Here is a 5,925-nt window from a genome sequence, read left to right on the forward strand (position 1 = left end):
GTACCATTTAATTTAGAGGGCTGGGATCAGGCTTGCTTTCTTGTTTTCATTTCACCTTGACATTATTTTTGATTCAATCAATACTGAAGAATGATAATATTAAATTGTTTTAGGCCCCTAAACTTGAAATATCTATTTTTAGAGTTATTTTGCCTGAGTAGGCCTATCCCTATCATGGATTTGTTAATTTTAATTAAGTTAACTGTGTCATGTAGGCCTATGATCAATTTAATTAATTTACAAGGCTTAAGGCTTATGTAAAAAAAAATAAATAATCAATTAGGAGTTTCAAAATCATGAATTTACGCGCTTTGAAAAAATCTCCTGACTTTTCACCAAATCTCCAGAATTTTTTTCTTGACCTGTACACATGTATGTATTGACATATGAGATAAACTGGTATTTAGAACACCTCTACTTTCTATTCATATAAGTATTAGCATTTTCATTTTCATAAATGAAAACAAGGGAACCCATCTTTAAAGGTATTGTAAAGAGGTTTTTCTAAACTTTTAATGTGTATCAGGGGCATTGATTTACATCATTCCAATTTTCAGTCAGGTATCTGTGAATTTTCAGTCAGGTATCTGTGAATTTTCAGTCAGGTATCTGTGATTTTTCAGTCAGGTATCTGTGAATTTTCAGTTAGGTATCTGTGGATTTTGCTATGTGAATTTTTGATGAAGATATTGTAAAAATCTGAAATTTCAATCTGCAATATCTAATTAGCCTATAAAGGAATCAAAGCTAATAGCACCTATTGGTCAATATCTGTGAAGAGCAATAGGTTGAAATCTATGGAAATTGAGGACTTGTAAACTCAGCATCACTTGTAGGATTCTTAAGAAACTTTTGAGTTAAAAAAAATTCAAACCAATCGGTGCCTTTTAACCATTGTTATCATTTGAGCTCTTTAAAGACAGGACATCGACCCTCATATTGACTTACAAGATTCATGAGAATATTTTGAAAGTCAATTGAAAGTTAAAGTCCATTGAATAACACCTAAATCCAACTATGGCATGCAGAAGTGTATTCTAATCATCCAGAATTGCCTTTTGAAAGTTAATCACGTGGAAGCATGTACATGTAGAATGTGGAGAGAATGGGAATGGCCTTAAATCTAAAAGTATTCACCATTGATTAAGGTGATCAATCAAGCACCTGAGAGTTAGAAACCTCCTGGAAATTACTACCTAATTTCTTAATTACCCAACAGTATTGAAAATAAAAGATATTTCTTCCTACTGTATGGTTGGTAATGTGTGCTATTCTACAATACTGCAGTCTTTTGTTGGCCAAATCAATATACTGTGTATAATCAGAATACTAGTAACTTAAAGGTGGCATACCAGATAAAAAAGGTGCTATTTTACAGATTTAATTGCTACTTAAAGACAGTTTCCCAGATAGATAATGTGGTACTTTATAGATTTCACTACGAATCTCTCTTCTGATATATCTATCACTCAAAAAATGCCCCTTAAAGATTCTCAAAGTGTATAATATCTTGTTATAAAGTGTATAATATCTTGGTATAAAGTGTATAATATCTTGGTATAAAGTGTATAACATCTTGGTATAAAGTGTATAATATCTTGTTATAAAGTGTATAATATCTTGGTATAAAGTGTATAATATCTTGGTTTATTTTCTACGTTATATATTGGAATATTACTGATATCAGAATTAAGTGGAATGGCAGCTTTAACTATCTACGCCAGTCAGTTCAAATTCAAACTATCAGCAATTCTACACCGTTCTTAGATCCAGGGTTTGTTTTGCTTTCTTCTTACAATCATTAAGAGCAAATACTCTAATTTAAGAAGATTGATAATGATGCAATTTGAACCCGTCCATTCATCACCCTTTACTCACTCACTAACTGATAGTTTTCACCCAGTCCATACCAAATCTAATTTTATCATTTAATAGTCATGTTCCATCAACATTGTTTATTAACAACATCATTGAAACCCTCATTAACACTGCCATTTTCTTTTCTTCTTTTAACTTCAAAAGTTACAATGTTTTGAGTAAAATTTCCTGTACTTAATCAAACTTTGGACAAATTGGACTACTGATCCAAAAACACCAAAATATATTGATCAGAATTACACATACAGTTTTTTTGACAGTTGAATCATTGTTTAATTTTAATTTTCATTTTGAAAGAAAGTTTCAAACTAATGTCAGTAAATTCACAATGTGCCAGTAGGTGCATTGTGATTTTGAAACAATATTATGGACTAATGTTCATAGAATATCTTAACATTCATAGAAAACTCAATAAATTTTGGTTGCTGCTATTTAAAGAAATTGCTGAAATATTCCTGTGAAATCAGAGACGTCATTTGAAGTCATTAATCAAAGCAGAATCGATTTCATGACGGCAAATCAACTGTTCACAACAAAGATGGCCGAAAGAGAGAAATATTTTAAAAATATAGCTTGCACAAGATAATGTCTTTTTAAATCATTTATGATTTATGTCTTAGATTTTAGGAAAAAATGAAAAAAGGAAAAATATAACCTTACTTTCTGACATCCTCGAGACTCATTTTTATTTCTCAACTAAATTATTCAGGGAAAAATTGTAACATTGCAAAGAGTATCAGCTACTCTTTCATAAAACACCTGGATTTGTTTCGCTAGAAGATTTAAATAAACTGGGAATGAGAAATTATATTTTTAAAATCTCATCTCTGTTCATGATAAAGACCCAGAAGTTATTTTTGATTTATAAAGTCTTTAAACAATATGCACTACACTTAAATGATCTTTTTATTTTTAGATTCTAAAATCCATCATCTTCATGTAATATTTATAAGAATTTGATTTATTTTATCTTGTAGTTTGAAAGTTATGATGACCTTCAGGTTATATTAGATCATAAATTAATCTAACGAGGGAAGTTCGTTAATATTTGTAGTTAATTAGTACAGGATGACGTATGGTACAATACCAGAAATAAACAGGATTGTTCTTCTGATTTTCATTGATTTATAATTGCCTCTACATCCTCTAGGTAGGTTTATCAATGCTGTCACCTCTCTATAATCTACCGCCCTACGTCCTTATAGAGGAGCTGTATAGGTATATTAACAGGGTTTCTGATTTGACTGTATTTGTCAGTCATACTGTATAGCTGATGCTCTGAATCCTTTCCACCCTCTAGGATAGCTGAATGTTGCAATATCTATTAATATAATTGAGTTTACAATCCCAATCTGATCTGACACTATTGTTTACAGAGTTTTGTATGAACTGTATTTGCCAGTCATGTATGAGTACAAAAGGTCTGAGCCCGTTACAACCTTTGGTCTGACTTTAAGCCATCTCAACAATGACCAGGACATAAGAACTTAAATTGAATGTACTTTTAATAAAAAGAAAAAAGAAAGTAGAACTGAACTGGTTTAAGAAACACCAATAAATACACTATATGAGTTTTTCATTATAAACTAACATGATTTGGTTTAAATCTGTTTTAAATCTTCTCCCTCTTTTATGAGGTTCCCTTTAAACCAGATCCAAAATAAGTTGAAATTATTTTTCAGTCTAATGATTTTAGAGAAAATAGGTGGATTATTTGGTAAACTTATTGAGTACTCAAATCAATGCAGATTGCCGACTGCTTCATCATCAGTCATAAACTTTAAACTCAGTAATCCTCTGAAATACTCAAATAAAACCTGCCAACAATTTATCTTTCTCATCAAAATTGACTTCAAAAAGCTCGTGATCGTAAATACTGCGGACTTATTGCCAAACTACAGACACAATTAGGCAAAACACTGAATTTTAAAAAGGTCAAATAGCTCGACCTTTGGAATCTCGCTCATAAACAAATGAAAAAAAAAAACCTCTTCTTGTGTTATTCATCAAGACTTGGTAGATTTTACCGTCTGATTTTAATAATTCCACTTCTTATTGATTGTGGTTTAGCACCTTCAAGTCAATCTACTATGGCGGCAGGCGGGGAGAAATCCAATGTCATGTCTGAAATTGACGCGAGGTTCAGCAGCAAGGAATGGATGATTTATAGGAATTGAATTAATTAAGACATACTTTATGATAGTGGCAATGACTTATTGCTCAGAATTCCATAATACTCACACTGGTTGAATGAGGCTTTACATCAAATCAGGGCTGTTGAGTAGGCTCTGTGTATCAGTCACGTCTGACTAGAACTCTGATTATTAGTTATATTGTATCAACAAGTCATGTCTGACTAGAGCCCTGATTATTAGTTATATTGTATCAACCAGTCATGTCTGACTAGAACTCTGATTATTAGTTATATTGTATCAACCAGTCATGTCTGACTAGAGCTCTGATTATTAGTTATATTGTATCAACCAGTCATGTCTGACTAGAACTCTGACTATTAGTTATATTGTATCAACCAGTCATGACTGACTAGAACTCTGACTATTAGTTATATTGTATCAACCAGTCACGTCTGACTAGAACTCTGACTATTAGTTATATTGTATCAACCAGTCATGTCTGACTAGAACTCTGACTATTAGTTATATTGTATCAACCAGTCATGTCTGACTAGAACTCTGACTATTAGTTATATTGTATCAACCAGTCATGTCTGACTAGAGCTCTGATTATTAGTTATATTGTATCAACCAGTTATGTCTGACTAGAGCCCTGACTATTAGTTATATTGTATCAACCAGTCATTTCTGACTAGATCTCCGATTATTAGTTATATTGTATCAACAAGTCATATCTGACTAGAGCCCTGACTATTAGTTATATTGTATCAACCAGTCATTTCTGACTAGATCTCTGATTATTAGTTATATTGTATCAACCAGTCATGTCTGACTAGAACTCTGACTATTAGTTATATTGTATCAACCAGACATGTCTGACTAGAACTCTGACTATTAGTTACATTGTATCAACCAGTCATGTCTGACTAGAGCTCTGATTATTAGTTATATTGTATCAACCAGACATGTCTGACTAGAACTCTGACTATTAGTTATATTGTATCAACCAGTCATTTCTGACTAGATCTCTGATTATTAGTTATATTGTATCAACCAGTCATGTCTGACTAGAGCTCTGATTATTAGTTATATTGTATCAACCAGACATGTCTGACTAGAACTCTGACTATGAGTTATATTGTATCAACCAGTCATGTCTGACTAGAGCTCTGATTATTAGTTATATTGTATCAACCAGACATGTCTGACTAGAACTCTGACTATGAGTTATATTGTATCAACCAGTCATTTCTGACTAGATCTCTGATTATTAGTTATATTGTATCAACCAGTCATGTCTGACTAGAGCTCTGATTATTAGTTATATTGTATCAACCAGACATGTGTGACTAGAACTCTGACTATGAGTTATATTGTATCAACCAGTCATGTCTGACTAGAGCTCTGATTATTAGTTATATTGTATCAACCAGACATGTCTGACTAGAACTCTGACTATGAGTTATATTGTATCAACCAGTTATGTCTGACTAGAGCCCTGACTATAAGTTATATTGTATCAACCAGTCATTTCTGACTAGAGCTCTGATTATTAGTTATATTGTATCAACCAGTCATGACTGACTAGAACTCTGACTATTAGTTATATTGTATCAACCAGTTATGTCTGACTAGAGCTCTGACTATTAGTTATATTGTATCAACCAGTTATGTCTGACTAGAGCTCTGACTATTAGTTATATTGTATCAACCAGTCATGACTGACTAGAACTCTGACTATTAGTTATATTGTATCAACCAGTTATGTCTGACTAGAGCTGGACTATTAGTTATATTGTATCAACAAGTCATGTCTGACTAGAGCCCTGACTATTAGTTATATTGTATCAACTAGTCATTTCTGACTAGATCTCTGATTATTAGTTATATTGTATCAACCAGTTATGTCTGA

The sequence above is a fragment of the Lottia gigantea genome (assembly GCF_000327385.1).
Source record: "Lottia gigantea unplaced genomic scaffold LOTGIsca_429, whole genome shotgun sequence".
NCBI classification, from domain to species: domain Eukaryota; kingdom Metazoa; phylum Mollusca; class Gastropoda; family Lottiidae; genus Lottia; species Lottia gigantea.